This window comes from Archocentrus centrarchus, chromosome 24 (assembly GCF_007364275.1).
Source record: "Archocentrus centrarchus isolate MPI-CPG fArcCen1 chromosome 24, fArcCen1, whole genome shotgun sequence".
Classification (NCBI taxonomy): Eukaryota; Metazoa; Chordata; class Actinopteri; order Cichliformes; family Cichlidae; genus Archocentrus; species Archocentrus centrarchus.
Window position 1 is genome coordinate 21384275 of NC_044369.1, and position 16235 is coordinate 21400509.

The following is a 16235-nucleotide window of genomic DNA, read 5'->3' on the forward strand; positions in this document are numbered from 1 at the left end:
ACAGACAGCTGGTGCACAAATATAACGATACAAAACTGTGTAGCCCCAAAAATAGCAGTGCTCCATATTTCTGTTTATAAATAAAAAGTAGTTATTAGGTAGTTGGTAAAAAGAGAACATATTACTCTCCTGAGAATGTTGGTTGGACTGGAGTCACTCATTGTACGTGCAGCCTGTTTATTTATTTTAAAAGCATCTGTATGACAGATGTGGAAGGTTCACTGGCATTCATCAAGCAAACTTAACAAACTTAATTTTATTGCTTTCATTGATTTGCCAGTGATTATCTGATTTCAGCTCATCCTCATAATGAGGCATAGCAGTCACTGCCCTTCCTCAGATAACCTCCAGCCTATTTATTTGTGCACACACAGCCAAATCTGGGCTTTATTTTTAATAAGAAATCTGTAGTTGTGCTATAATTAAAAGCTTGTCTCACTGTTTCAGCTTTATGAAATTCTACTGAGATACATTTAAAATGATTTCCTTAGTGCCTTTGAAAGATCTCCAAGCTGCCTCACCAATTTCAGCAGCACCTAGTCCCTTCCTCTTCTTTCTTTCTTATGCCAGGCTCCTAGGAAAAATTGTTCTCTCTTTGAAAATGAATGACCTCATCGTCCTTAATTTGTTGCCAAATATCATTTTCAGTCACAGAGGAAAGAAAGGGGCAGTAGAGCAGAATGTTTTTTGTTTTTTTTCACTAAATATCACGCTCTTGATTCTTTTCCAGTAACACCTACACTAAGTTGAAGCACTTTTTAGTGATAAAACACATCTCATTCCGAGTTAGGAATTCTACTCCCGCACTTTCCTGCATCATTGCCAGTGATTTGAGGCAGTATATTTACAGTAAAAAAAAAACATCTTTGTTTTTGTGTCAACATTATATGAAGCAGATGCAATGGGAAGTGACTGAGATTTTTCAGCATCCAGTCTCAAAGACCAGCAGCTTGGTGCTCCACAATAAAGTGTGGAAGAACCTTGTACCTTACTGCGACAACCAACACAACCAGCTCAAAAGGCGCAACTTTAACGTTCAAGGCAGATTAACTCAATTTCTGCACATTTTTCAGAGTTTTGCCACTACTTGGCAAGCAGTTTGCGAGTGTTTGCAAACAAGCTGATGTCTTCCATGCAAACTACTGTAACAGCAGCAACCCACTAACTACAACTAGGAGCTTTTTGGTGCAGCACTGTGTGCCTCTTTGTGGCCAATTTATTGCCGATCATGGAATACACACCAGTTAACAATGACCAGTGACCTTAGTGGCCAGTGGTTGCCAGGAGGGTCACTGACTGGTCTAGAGTCAGTGTCCCTCCTGGCCTGAATGGGGCTTTAGCAATCAATTTCACAGTGACTGCCAGGAACAGGCAAGCAACCTCCAGCAACCACTCACAACCAGTTGAGGAATATATTCCTGTGTGACTGGGGCCTAAGCTTGTTAATGGGGTGGCTCTGGACACTCTAGACATGCCAAATGGAGCCAAATGTTGCTCAGTGCCATTGGTGTAAAATGGCACTTAGCAATTTTTAGTTGAATAACAGTTACCCTAAAGAAAATGAAAAGTTAATGATGAATGTAAATTTTTAAGGTAATACAGTTTGTCTATAATGAAAAAAAAAACAAAACAGCTTCAATGATGATCTCCACTTAATCGGTAGAGAAAGATACTAGCGTGCATGTTTTAAGGGTCCAAAACCAAAGAAAGTGTTGCTCATATGGGTAACTTGTGAAAGATGAAGAATTTTTTTCAATGTATGCATGACTGAACAATGAATAAATGAGGCACCATCTTGTGATCCAGTTCCCCTTTATACTGTATACCAATGAGCTGTCTCTCCTTCTTTCTCTCTCTCTCTTTATGCTTTCTTCCCATATCTCCCACATAAATACAGAGTACATTGTTAACTGGCTCTCCTTTTCACTCTTCTTTCATGTCTCTGTCTTATTCTCTTTCAGTGTGTGAGTTACATTCTTGTACTTGTTTATTTGGACTGACACTGGCAAAAGTTGTGGAATTGAAACTTGTTTAGAAAGCTTGTGGAAGGGCTTAGTGGTGCAGGAGGATAGGGCTGAATGCAACTCAGCTGCTGACAGTTAGAAGTGTGTTCCTTCTGTGCACTATTTCACCTTGGCTGCACTAAAGAGGTGCAGGAGCAGACGTGGAATGAAGTCAGAGACAGACTGGAGACAACCCAGGGATAATCAGAAAGCACGGCTTCTCAGCCAGCTTCATCTTACAGCGTTCTGCAGCCATAGTTCTCATGCTGCGGAAGGCAAACTAGTATTTGCCTTTTTGGTGAATGATAATGATTTAAATATGCTATAAGCTGCCTAATGTGAATAATTATTGTATATAAAATTAAAAGAAGGGGACATTATGTTTATATAACAGCACGTGTGTGTGTGTGTGTGTGTGTGTGTGTGTGTGTGTGTGTGTGTGTATTAGAATATAGCATGTGTTTGCATCTGGCCTTGTAACACAGCATGTTTGTGTTTCACAAGAAATGTGTTATATTGCACATCCAGTAAAAGCATATCATTTCTACAAAGGAATGTTATAGCTGTCCCCTGGGGGTGAATTTAATTTGTTGCCCTTTGCAGTACATGCTGTTTTTAGTGGTTTGCAGATACAATTTCTGATTAGTATTAAAATAGATATTATGGCTTCGGACTTCAACAATAAAACCATGAATTATATTTGCTTTCCGTTTCAGCTTATCTTACATGTCTGTCTTCATACCTGTTTGTTTACATCTGAAAAATAACTCTAGCAATAATGGACTTTATTGCTTCTGTTGTAGAGGAAAGCTAGTATTCATGGCAAGACACGCGGCCCCAGCATGATTTACAATGAGAGACTTAAAACCTGAATGATCTTTCTGCAGCTGATTCCTTTTGCTCTTTTCTTCTGAGACTATTTATTTGGCTTCTGCCGCTTGGAATCAAGGGTCCTGTTTTCAATTTTCAAAAGAAGCACTCGAGATCTTATATTATATATGTACCTTTATTAGATCAGTGAGTATGCTTCCTGGGCCACCCTCCTACTCCATAAAGCCAGCCTCAGCCTGTTTTACTCTCTTTCAATACATTTGAATTTTTTTAAATATAGATTCAAAATATAAATACATGAATATTGAAAGATAGAGAAGTGTACATACAGAATAAAAGTTTTTTCAGAGCTGTCTTTTACAGCTGACAGTATCATGAGGGGATCATTAATGGTAATAACTGATCTCTCCAGCCGGGAGGAACTGATATTAGCTATATACCCATCTCAAAGCTAATGCATTTACAAAGCTCAGAAGTCCATCTAAGCACATTTTGTACCTGCTGACACCTCAGTTGTGTTTGTCCACAGTGAGGTCTATTGGGAAGGTCCTCTGCAAAGTTAATAAAGAACCTTGCCCAACTCCTACACTGATCGATTTTAAGCTTAAGATGCTCACTTCTTTTTCCTGAAGGGGAGTCTTTTCAGTGTTCTCATTTAATTTCAGCTGCATTAATTTTGCTGCAGCATCTAATGTTTCATTGAGTGACTGATCGAGGAGGGTTTAAGAGTTCTTCAGGGGCAGCTTATTGCAGGCTCAGGGAGTTCATTGACCATCACCAGCCCAATATATCTAAAACAGATTTGGCCAGAAGGCGAGCTGGGGAAAATGTCCACTGAAGAGACTGATCAAAAAACAACCTGTGAGGAAGAAGTTTTAGGGCCCGGTCTATTCCTGTTCATGGTGGGTGGTTAATAAATGTACGCTCTTTTTTCCAGTGAGTCACCAGTTTTGGAAATCCATCAACTGGTCTCCTGAAATAGTCTTTAGGGACCAATTTGCTGAGGATTTCTGGTTTAATGACCAAAATTTCAGTTTCTTCCCAGCAGTAACTGTTTATAAATGCAGATTACAAAACAACCCAAAAGCTATTAAAAAGTTAAATCATCATCAGACAATATGGTTTTGGCAACTGCAGTCATTTTGCACTTTACCTGGAATGTTACCTGCATGCTATCAAAGTCTGCTATAATGTGACTAGTTAATAGAAATCAGGTTACAAACAGATTACAAACAGAAACCAGAAAGCTTCCAGTACAAAAAAATTTTTCCACTGCCCAGATACTAAGTATATTAAACCTACTCCATCCAGGTCAGCTTTTACTGTACAGGATTTGAAAGAGGACCACTTTAAAATTCTCTGAAACAGTGGTGTGTGAAACAAACTGTCACGGATCAGCTGTGTGGCAGGAAAGAAGGGGACCCCAAGGCAGACGAGGTAAATGGAAAAGACAGTCTTTAATTGGCAAAGTGCAGGACAAATCCAGGAACAAAACCAGAACTCAAAACCAGGACAAAACTGAACCACAGAGGAACACAGCAGGGGAGCGAACGACGACGACGCGACGAGGACAAAGTGAAAACACCGACAATATAAACACAGCAGGTAATGGGCAAATGGGAAACAGCTGGGAGGGAAACACAGGAAGCACAATTAAACCAAAAGCGCACAGACAAAAGACCTACCAAAATAAAACAGGAAAGAACCTAACAGAGTACACACTGGCTGAACACCTGGGAATACAGACACCGAAGGATAACCGACACCAGCACAACAGAGCACAAGGGAACAGAAACAGTGAAACCATAATAAAACAGAACTAAATCACCGGAACATAGAATACTGGGCCACCGGCCCAGGACCATGACAGTACCCCCCCCTTAAGGGCCGGCTCCCGACGGCCCACAACAAGAACAAAGAAAAACCAAAACCGGACCAGGGCGGGAGGAGGGGGAACCGGACGGAGGGACCGAACCAAACAAAACCCAGGAGACAAAACAAAACAAACCAGTCCAGGAACTAAACAAAAAACAGGACCAAAACAAAAGGCAGTGGCACAGGGCCGAAGAGCGCCAACGCTCAAAACAGGGGTCAGAAAAACAAAAACACAGGGCCCAGGAAAACAGTACATAGTGTCCAGGAGGACCCACTGGGAAATCCCAAAACAAAAAAAAAACACAGTTCAGGGGCCACACAGGCCAAGGGCCACAAAGCAGAGTCCAAACGAGGGAGGCTGACCGCGCTCCCAGCAGCGGCGGCAACGACGAGGAGAAGGCACTGGAGGCCGACCGCGCTCCCAGCGGCGGCGGCGGCGACGAGGAGGAGGAGGAGGAGTCACTGGAGGCCGACCGCGCTCCCAGCGGCGGCGGCGACGAGGAGCAGGCACTGGAGGCCGGCCGCGGGGCATGCGGTGGCGGAGACGGGTGACCTCAGGCTCTGGCGTGGAACCCTCGGGCTCTGGCGCAGGACCCTCGGGACCCTCCGGACGCTCGTGCTGAGCGGAGACCCCCAACGGCTCGGACTGAGCGGAACCCCTTGGCTCCGGCGCAGGACCCTCTGGCGGCTCGGACTGAGCGGGACCCCCTGGCTCCGGCGCGGGACCCTCTGGCTCCGGGCGCTCGGACCGAGCGGGACCCCCTGGCTCCGGCGCGGGACCCTCTGGCTCCGGCGCGGGACCCTCTGGCTCCGGGCGCTCGGACCGAGCGGGACCCCCTGGCGGCTCCGACTGAGCGGGATCCTCCGGATGCTCGAACACTGGATGCGCAGGCTGGGGCTGCTTTGCAGGGCATAGGTTAGGTGAGTCTGATGGCGACAGGGGAGCTGACTGGGACTCTGACTCAGAGACCAGGGACTCTACAGCAGTCGACGGGAGAGACTGGGGCTGAGACAGAGACGCTGCTGAGACTGACTGGGTACCTGACTGGAAAGGAACTGGAATCGGGGAAGCTGACACTGGGGAAGCTAAGGGAACCAAAATTACAGAGGGAGCAGGAGCTGAGCGGACTGTAGAGGGCCATGGTGCCGGCTGAGTGGGCGTCATCCTGGGCAGCAGGGGCTGCTCAGGGAACAGTTTGGGTATGTCAGAAGATGGCTGCGTGGAAGCAGGCCGGGAGACGACTGGCTGCGTGGAAGCAGGCCGGGAGACGACTGGCTGCGTGGAAGCAGGCCGGGAGACGACTGGCTGCGTGGAAGCAGGCCGGGAGACGACTGGCTGCGTGGAAGCAGGCCGGGAGACGACTGGCTGCGTGGAAGCAGGCCGGGAGACGACTGGCTGCGTGGAAGCAGGCCGGGAGACGACTGGCTGCGTGGAAGCAGGCCGGGAGACGACTGGCTGCGTGGAAGCAGGCCGGGAGCTAGGGAGATCTGGCTGCGTGGAAGCAGGCCGGGAGCTTGGGAGATCTGGCTGCGTGGAAGCAGGCCGGGAGCTAGGGAGATCTGGCTGCGTGGAAGCAGGCCGGGAGCTAGGGAGATCTGGCTGCGTGGAAGCAGGCCGGGAGCTAGGGAGATCTGGCTGCGTGGAAGCAGGCCGGGAGCTAGGGAGATCTGGCTGCGTGGACGCTGGCCGGGAGCTAGGGAGATCTGGCTGCGTGGAAGCAGGCCGAGAGACAGAAAGAGCAGACTGCGAGCTAGAGAGGGCAGACTGCGTGGGAGCAGGCTGCGAGCTAGAGAGGGCAGGGAGAGCGACTGGAGCTAGAGCTGACTGAGGGCGAGGGAGAGCTGCTGGCTGCGTGGGAGCGGACTGAGGGAGAGCCGACTGCGTGGAGACTGACTGAGAGCTAGAGAGGGCTGACTGCGTGGAAACTGACTGAGAGCTACAGAGGCTGACTGAGACTGAGCGGTGACTGAGAGCTACAGAGGCTGACTGAGACTGAGCGGTGACTGAGAGCTACAGAGGCTGACTGAGACTGAGCGGTGACTGAGAGCTACAGAGGCTGACTGAGACTGAGCGGTGACTGAGAGCTACAGAGGCTGACTGAGACTGAGCGGTGGCTGGAGCTACAGAGGCTGACTGAGACTGAGCGGTGGCTGGAGCTACAGCTGACTGAGACTGGGAGGTGGCTGGAGCTACAGCTGACTGAGACTGGGAGGTGGCTGGAGCTACAGCTGACTGAGACTGGGAGGTGGCTGGAGCTACAGCTGACTGAGAGACAGGCTGAAGAGGCACTGTGGACGACACTGAAAACTGCTGTGAAGGCTTGGACCTGGCTGCCCCCACCCGCGGAACAGGAACGGGTGCAGAGGTCAGCCCGTCCGTGGCTGCCCCCACCCGCGGAACAGGAACGGGTGCAGAGGTCAGCCCGTCCGTGGCTGCCCCCACCCGCGGAACAGGAACGGGTGCAGAGGTCAGCCCGTCCGTGGCTGCCCCCACCCGCGGAACAGGAACGGGTGCAGAGGTCAGCCCGTCCGTGGCTGCCCCCACCCGCGGAACAGGAACGGGTGCAGAGGTCAGCCCGTCCGTGGCTGCCCCCACCCGCGGAACAGGAACGGGTGCAGAGGTCAGCCCGTCCGTGGCTGCCCCCACCCGCGGAACAGGAACGGGGGCAGAGGACAGCCCGTCCGTGGCTGCCCCCACCCGCGGAACAGGAACGGGTGCAGAGGACAGCCCGTCCGTGGCTGCCTCCCCCCGCGAAACAGGTACGGGTGCAGAGGACAGCCCGTCCGTGGCTGCCTCCCCCCGCGAAACAGGTACGGGTGCAGAGGACAGCCCGTCCGTGGCTGCCCCCACCCGCGGAACAGGAACGGGTGCAGAGGACAGCCCGTCCGTGGCTGCCTCCCCCCGCGAAACAGGTACGGGTGCAGAGGACAGCCCGTCCGTGGCTGCCTCCACCCGCGAAACAGGAACGAAGCCATCAGTCTTTGAACCCCCAGTGCTTTCTGTGGCTAATTTCTTAGGAGCCAGTTCAGGGGTGTCAGAATGACAGACCTCTATGACAAAGGCCCTAACTAGGGCAGGAAGAGAGTCCAAAAGCCAGGGATGTACTGACAACAGATTATGTAGCCTCTGCACTATAGCTTCCTTTTGCCTTTCACAATGAAGTTCAAGCCACAGATCACACAGCTTATAAATAAAGTTACACACATCCGACCGGGAGCCCTCAGCAGGGAAACCATTCTTTGTAGACAAACACGAAACGTCTTTATCCTTGGCTGTCAGTGAAACAGGGAATTTGGGGCTGGGTTTTACAGCCTGCTCAAAAAACACATGTCCTGTAGCGGCTCCTTTGTTCAGCCCAATGTCAAGGAACTCAGTCTTTACATTAACAGGCATGGCAACAGAGTTACTCACGGAACCTGGTGACTGAGTATGAAGCGGCGACGGCTGTGTGGAATCTGGAGGCTGTGGTGACCGTCTCCGCGGCGTTATCCCGCTCTGCTCCCGCGGCGATTCTCTACGATGCTGTCGGGAGCTTGGCCTTCCTCCCTCAGCAGCAGGCAGCGGTGAAGCAGAAGTGCTGGGAGGCCAGGGACCCCTGTGTCCCAGGAATCGGAAAAATGACTCCCCCGGAGTCATTCCGGGCGGCGGCTCCGGCGAAAAGTCTCTTTGCTTCCTCCGGGATCTCGTCCTCCGTGGCTGCGGCATGGAAAACCGCGGCGTCATACCGCACGGCTCCGGGGACGAATCATGCAGCTGCTGCCAGGGATTCCCCTTCCGCCATGGCTGCGGCGCCCGCTGAGGAGGGGAGGGACCAGTGAGCGGAGTGACAGGTGAGCGAGCGGCAGGAGACAAAAAAATTCCGCCAGTGCGGATAACTCGTGGCTTAGGAGGAGGAGGTGAGTGGCGTCGCCGGGGACCGTTCCAAAAAGCAGGTCCCCCCAGCGCCAGGCGAGTGCCACTGTAGGGGTCGGAGTCTGCGGGGTCCATTCGTGGTCGCGTCGTACTGTCACGGATCAGCTGTGTGGCAGGAAAGAAGGGGACCCCAAGGCAGACGAGGTAAATGGAAAAGACAGTCTTTAATTGGCAAAGTGCAGGACAAATCCAGGAACAAAACCAGAACTCAAAACCAGGACAAAACTGAACCACAGAGGAACACAGCAGGGGAGCGAACGACGACGACGCGACGAGGACAAAGTGAAAACACCGACAATATAAACACAGCAGGTAATGGGCAAATGGGAAACAGCTGGGAGGGAAACACAGGAAGCACAATTAAACCAAAAGCGCACAGACAAAAGACCTACCAAAATAAAACAGGAAAGAACCTAACAGAGTACACACTGGCTGGGAATACAGACACCGAAGGATAACCGACACCAGCACAACAGAGCACAAGGGAACAGAAACAGTGAAACCATAATAAAACAGAACTAAATCACCGGAACATAGAATACTGGGCCACCGGCCCAGGACCATGACACAAACACCAACAAGACAAATTGGATCAGATTTTAAATATAACATTTCAGGATTCGTGATGTGATGCTGATCTTCTTTTCTTTTATGTAAACTGACAGCCTCCTGATGCACATCTTTAAATCTGGGCCCATTTGAAATATTTCATATTCTGTTTACTGAGAGATAAAAATTCTCTATAGAACATTTTGCTTTACCATGGCTGCCCTGTGAGAAGCAAGTCAGAATATGCCTGTTCATGAGCTCAGAAAACAGGCATACATCTAGCTAAAAGAGTTTTTAAAAGTTTCTTCATACTGAACTCTAACTCCTCTAAAGTATGCAGTGGCATGGTGTGATGTAGGCCAAGGTGATTATAAAGAGATATGTCTGCTGAGATGATAAATTAGAGTAACTTGCTCATTTACTTGCTAAGCTACTGTTGATTTCACAAGCACTTGCACATGATTCTGATAGAAACTGTAAATTCAGCCAAGGTGGCTTCTAGAGACAATAGTCAAATGTGGCCACTAGATGGCAGTAATTTACTGGAAGCATGCAAAAAAGCAACATGTGCTATTTGAGATGTACGGAGAAAGATTGCTTTCATTTTGGTGTGTTTTAATGGACGAATATTTTTAAGTTTCAATGAGCAAGCACTGCTAGCTTTGCTTGCCCTGTCAAACATACTGTAAACTATTCTAAACAAGCGCTGCAACTGAATAAATTGAGGACACAAAGATGCATTACAGAGAAGGAAAAAGATGCACCCAAGTTTGCATGTTCCTCTAGAGCAGTGGTTCTCAAACGTCTTCGATCATCCCCCAGTTCGCCTAATGAAAACTTTTCATGCTCCACAGTGGCACGATGGCTCCATGTCTACAGCCGATGGTGATGATGGAGAGCTTTGCCAGTCACTGTGCTAATGTACCTACTAATGTTTCCTTGTTCCGCTGTGAGAATTAATCCAATGTTCAACATTTGTTCCACATGACTTGTCTCCCAGGTCGCCCGCGCCCCACCTGTCATGACACTGCGCCCCACCAGTGCAGTGCAGCCCACACTTTGAGAAACACTGCTCTAGAGTTTACAGGAAACAAGAAGTATGCTGCACTGTTTGTCTGTATGTTAATGTTGTGCAGATGATATTAATGTTGTCAGTCAACAACTCTTTGTCTGTGGAATAAAAAGATCAGCGCTGTATATATTGTGAAAAGAAGCCCGCCAGGCTGTAGATGTCATTGCACTGAAATCTCCACTTGCAGCATCACTTTTTCCTGATATTTGTTCAAAAGGATTAGAAAAAGACAATAGCCTGCTTTCTCTGTGTTATCTGTGGAAGGACTTATGCAGCCCTCACTCCACAGTGCTGATGCAGAAGCCAGAGAATTTTAATAAGGACACTGTGTGTTTGTCTATTTTGTGTGTGTTTGTTGCCACATGGACTTAATACTGAGTTGAATCATTTTCGACATTCGAGAAGCGTTAATGTATGCGCCCATGTCTTTCTGTGGTCATGTGTGAGAGCAAACAAAAATTGATGCTTCCTATTGGGTTCAAGCACACGCTTATGCATGAACACACTCTTCGCCAGTGAGGTCCTGACTCACAAACATGTCAAAGGCTTAACTTGTCTTGGCATAGGCCTCCTCAGCTGTGCAACACTGTGCAGCAGCATGTGGGGTGGGCTCACTTGGGGAAATGTGTCTGCTTGATGTTTGCCTTTCCTCGATGGAGTTCATGAAGGAGCTCAGAGACCAAACAGCAGCTGATGGTGTTTGTTTTGCGGACGTGCTGGCTTTGCTTTATCCAGTTGGTCAGTAAAACTGGCGTATCCTGTCTCATTGGGTGTCCTATTTGTGCTGCCCTGCTGAAAGGTGTATGAGTAAATGTGTATATAGACCAAGAGAAGGGAAAGGGGATCCTGGAGAAAAAGTTAACTCGGAAAAACAGACCATGGTGATAAAACCCAAGTTTTGAGTGATGCTTATGCACTTCCTATTAACTCCTATATCCTTTCATTACCCATGTTTGCCCTCTCTGCTTGCATTTATATACTCAGGAGAGGCTCCTCTAAAGTGACTAGGTAATTTATTTGGGTATGGGCAGCGGGAAGTGTATGGGATGGTGATCTCAGGGGAGCCCATGGATTAATGGGTTCAGTTGGATGCAGTAGGTGCTAGAGGCAGGTTCAATAGGTTGAATTATAACCCAGATTGAAAGAACCGACAATTGTTAACTGGTGGACCCTCTTCTCATTACATTAAAACATTACATTGACTGTTTACTGGGTAAACAGATAATCTACATAACCATTTTATCCTCTATAAGGGGCACACTCTGGATAACATCCTAGAAATGGTTGAAAGCATACCTCCAAACTCATTAAATACTGAGCATTCTACAGTAATATTCATCCATAAATAATACATTATGCAAAAGAAATAGTTTGGCTTTAGTTATGGGGACAAACAGTTTTTCAGGAGCTCAAAACAGTTTTCATGCATGTTAAGTTTAATCTCATCCTCTTTATTCCCCAAGTTCCAAATCTATTAAAAAATGAAATGTCCATAAAGATAACATAAAATGCAATTAAGTATATAACTGGTTAGATTAATGAAGCTTCTCCTGCCTGCTTTCTATTAATGCCAGCGAGAAGTAGGAGGGTTGCTTGATGCACATAGTGCAATAAGTTTATAAGTTGTTACACATTTTCTCAGCAAATGACGTTCTGCATAGCTCATCTGTCACACAGAGTTGCAGAACCTGTGTACCACTGTCAGATCATCTGTTACATAGGGCATGTTCCTGGTTCCTTCTGAGCTGTGATGACATTTTTAGTTAACAGTAGGCAACTATAGAAAAGTGAGACTTTGGAATTATTGTGCACAAGGATATGCTGCTAAACAGGACACAAATGCTATAATAATCAACATAAATATGGAAACATGGCAGCAGGCAGTACGAATTTAAGGTACTGTAGTGAAATTAAATGATCGTTAGTCATTGACAGAATTTTCATTGTTTTGTAAATGATAAATCTACAAATCTACAAAATCTGGCCAAAATGAACAAAACCTATGGCATTAACCACTCGGTGTCAATCTCTCTGGGTTATGCTCATTATATGGCATAACCCCGAATTTTTTTGTTCCTGTTAGAGATACAGACATAGACAAAATATAGTAAATTATATCCCATTATGAACATACTGAATCCATGTCCAGAGTGTGGCATGGCAGCGCTAATAAACCGCAAATTGGAGTTATAGTCATACAACATGCTTCATGTTGGTATGACATGAGCTGTGATCCTGTGATTCGAGGTGAAATGGATACCTATGTACCTGTACATTTTTTTTAAAGATCCCATAATGCATGTACAGCAAGATATATGTGCAGTGCCTTTAAAGTGCTTTTGGATGTAAATGACCTGGTGTGATGAATGGCATGATACAGCCACAGTGAGTTATCTGAGCCTTGTTTGAATCAGGACAGAATGAATCAACACATTATGTGTACATTATGTAAATGTTTGCTGGTTTGGTTAATGGAGGTAAAGCCAGTTCATGACTGCCCATTACTCTTTCAAGGACTCGCTCTGGGGAGGGGGCCTTAATCAGAGCAGTGAAGTCAACCTCATCTCTTGCCTTTGTTTTTCTCACCATCAGGAGCTTAAAACATACTGCAGTGTGTTTGTGTTGTGTATGCTAATGTGATTATCCCTTGTAGAATTTCATTCTGATCTGCTTTTTGTTTTTTAACATCTCTCTGGTTGAGGAAAGGCAACAGATGACAGCTCGCTGTTTATCTTTTGGTCATTATTTTTGGAAACAGTTAAAAAAAAAAACAGTTAAAAGATGTAAATATACCATTATAAAACAACATGTAATTAATGTTATCTTGGATTTTTTTCATTCATCCTGTGAATGATATAATGTTGTTTGCAGAGACAGGCATTATAAGAAAAAAGCAGAACCATGTAGAGCTTTGGTTTGTGTTGTTACCATGATGACTAATGGGACAAAAGGTAAATATTTGAGGTAGTCTTTTTTTTTTTAATGTTTTTTTCTGAGGGAGATATGAATTGATGGAGAATAACAAGAAAATCAACTGTGATTATTTGGTGTATATTTTACATTATATAGAACACTCGAGCCACCATTACAGAGCCCAGGAAATGGACTGGATAAACTTAAATAAACTGGTGTTGAAAGATGTTGCAGTAGGGCACAAGGCAGTAAAAGATCAAGATGAAGTGTGAAGTAATGGACTGTCTGATTCAGGAAGGATTTCACTTCATGGTCCTTTCTAAGTACTTTTAGATTTGATATTATTATCTACTGGTAGTTGTTCATTGTTGGAGATTCAAAGTTTGGTTGAATCAGGTTTTCAGCTAGTATAGCAATGAAACTTCATGACATGATACTTTAGCACAAGCAGATGCATGATAAAGTGTTGTGACTTGGTCAGTTCCTTAAATTTGTTTATAACTGGTTAAGGTTTGTATGTTTTTTACAGCAATACAAACTAAAAAATTTAAAAAGTGCCTATTGGTGACAGACTCATTTATTTATTTTTGGGCCACATCTCCTAAAGTGTGACAAAGGTTTTCACATTCCAAAAGTCACTTCTTCTTTATTTTTCAAAATATGCAAAATGAGTTAATATTACTGTTTATTCTTTAGATGGATGGATGAATGGATGGATGGATTTATATCTCCTCAACAGTGCCCAACCAGTATAGAATTTCTAAGACCAATGCCGATACCAACATTGATATTTGGTGATTTAAAAATCCAATATTCCATTATATCAGCCAATATTTTTTTTCTTTCAGACACATGAATGATAAACAGATTTCTCTAACATTTGTTATGTGTAGTTATTTATTTACTTATTTATACTCCATCTGACTCTGCTCTGATCAGCTGGTTGTCATGTTTGTGGTGTTCCAAACACATGTTGCCATCAAGGAAGTTGCAGAGTGCCCTCTGGAGACCAAACTATGCAACATCAACACTCATACTGTGGTTGAAGAGTGTTCCTTCCATCTCTTCTTTACTTTTTAATTTTTCATTTATCAGACGTTAAGAATACCAATACAAATAGATATCTCCTCAAGTCCTCATTCAGATGTTATTACAATTGACAGACATCACTAGCTATCATGTTTCATATAATTCAAATGTTTAAAACAATGAAGATGATGTGGGCTTCGTAGATAATTGAGAAAGTTTCTGGTCTTGTTAGGAGAGATGGCATCCATCCCACTTTGGATGGAGCAGCTCTCATTTCTAGAAATCTGGCTGAATTTAATGAACCCCCCAAAACGTGACTACCCAGGGTTGAGACCAGGAAGCAGATTTGCAGTCTTAGACACCTCTCTGCAGCTTCTCTCCTCATCCCTCCAAAACCCCATTGCCATAGAAATGGTGCCTGCTCCCAGACCACCAAAAAACAAACTGAAAACCAACAAAGAACAACATAAGCATAAAAATTAAGATAAAACAATATAGCATCCGCAACTGCACCAAAGAGTAAAATTGTTAAATGTGGATTATTCATTATTATTATTCTAATTCCCTGATAGTAAATGATTTAATAATTGATCAACATATAGATTTATTCTGCCTAGGATGAATGTGTTCATTTAAATGAATCAACACCCCGAGTCACACTAACTGTCAGAATCCTCGAAGCACAGGTCGAGGAGGAGGAGTAGCAGCAATCTTCCACTCCAGCTTATTAATTAACCATAGACCCAGACAGAGTTTTAATTCATTTGAAAACCTGACTCTTAGCCTTGTCCTACCTAATAGGAAAATTCAGACTGCTGGCTTACTTGGATAGGATAGAATGGGAGGCAGAATCTTCAGCTTTCAGGACACCCTCTCTATTTTTAAGATTAAGCTTAAAACTTATCTTTTTTGATCAAGTTTATAGTTAGGGCTGGATCAGTTGACCCTGAACCATCCCTTAGTTATGCTGCTATAGACTTAGGCTGCTGGGGGTGGGGGGTTCCCATAATGTAGAGTATTACTTTTAATTCACCTCTTTTTACTCTGTTTATACACCACTCCGCATTTAATCATTAGTTATTATTAATCTCTGGCTCTCTTCCGCAGCATATATGTTGTCCTGTCTCTCCTCTCAGCCCCAACTGGTCGCAGCAGATGGCTGCCCCTCCCTGAGCCTGGTGCTGCTGGAGGTTTCTTCCTGTTAAACGGGAGTTTTTCCTTCCCACTGTCACCAAGTGCTTCCTCATAGGGGGTCATTTTGATCGTTTGGTTTTTCTCTATAATTATTGTAAATTATATTGTAAATTATTACAATATAATGTGCCTTGTGCTGACTGTTGTGATTTGGCACTATATAAATGAAAGTGAAGTGAATTGAATTGAATGAGTCTGCAGTGGAATTCACTGCAACATTAAGTATTATTTTATGTCAGCAAATATTTAATCAGATTTTACCAGATAAAGAAAAGACATAGGAATACCTCTGGGTTTTTTGTTTGTTTGTTTGTTTGTTTTTTGCATGTGACATCTTTACCTCAAATTGCGAGAAACTGGAATATCATGCTTCCCTAATGCTCGATCAATAAGGATCCAAGATGTGACAGATGAGGTCAACAAATGCTAATAGTTAAAATGTTTTGCTTGGGCTTAGTTCACTACCACTAGAGGTTATATTGATTTTTTTTATTTTATTCAGTACTCTTCCATGTTTTTTAAATGGCCATTTTTCTTCCCCAACAAATACACGTCGCCTGCAACACGTGTTCAAAAAGGACATTTACTGCTTTACTTGAATAAACTATTTATTATTTATTTTTAGACTTTTTTGTTGATATCCAGCTACTGGTACCGTGGTCTCTTTTTTTTTAGAGAACATGCTTTCAAATCATCGTTCACAAAAGATGTACCTTCCTTGGGTGTCCAAACCGAACAAAGGAGAAGGTCATTAGGCTCAAACCAGAAAAGAACTCCATCATGTCACTGATGCTTTGCCTCCAACTCTAATAGCGGCTTTCTACGTGTTGTTGTTTAGATCAGTGGTCTGTGGCCT

The 16235-nt window shown here is 45.1% G+C and overlaps 1 protein-coding gene across 1 annotated transcript in view; it reads left to right on the forward strand.

The window, feature by feature from the left end:
• The window catches only part of LOC115774319 (MAM domain-containing glycosylphosphatidylinositol anchor protein 2), a 195920-nt gene that overhangs the window by 79301 nt on the left and 100384 nt on the right, over nt 1–16235 (forward strand). The gene's annotated exons all lie outside the window — the stretch shown is intronic.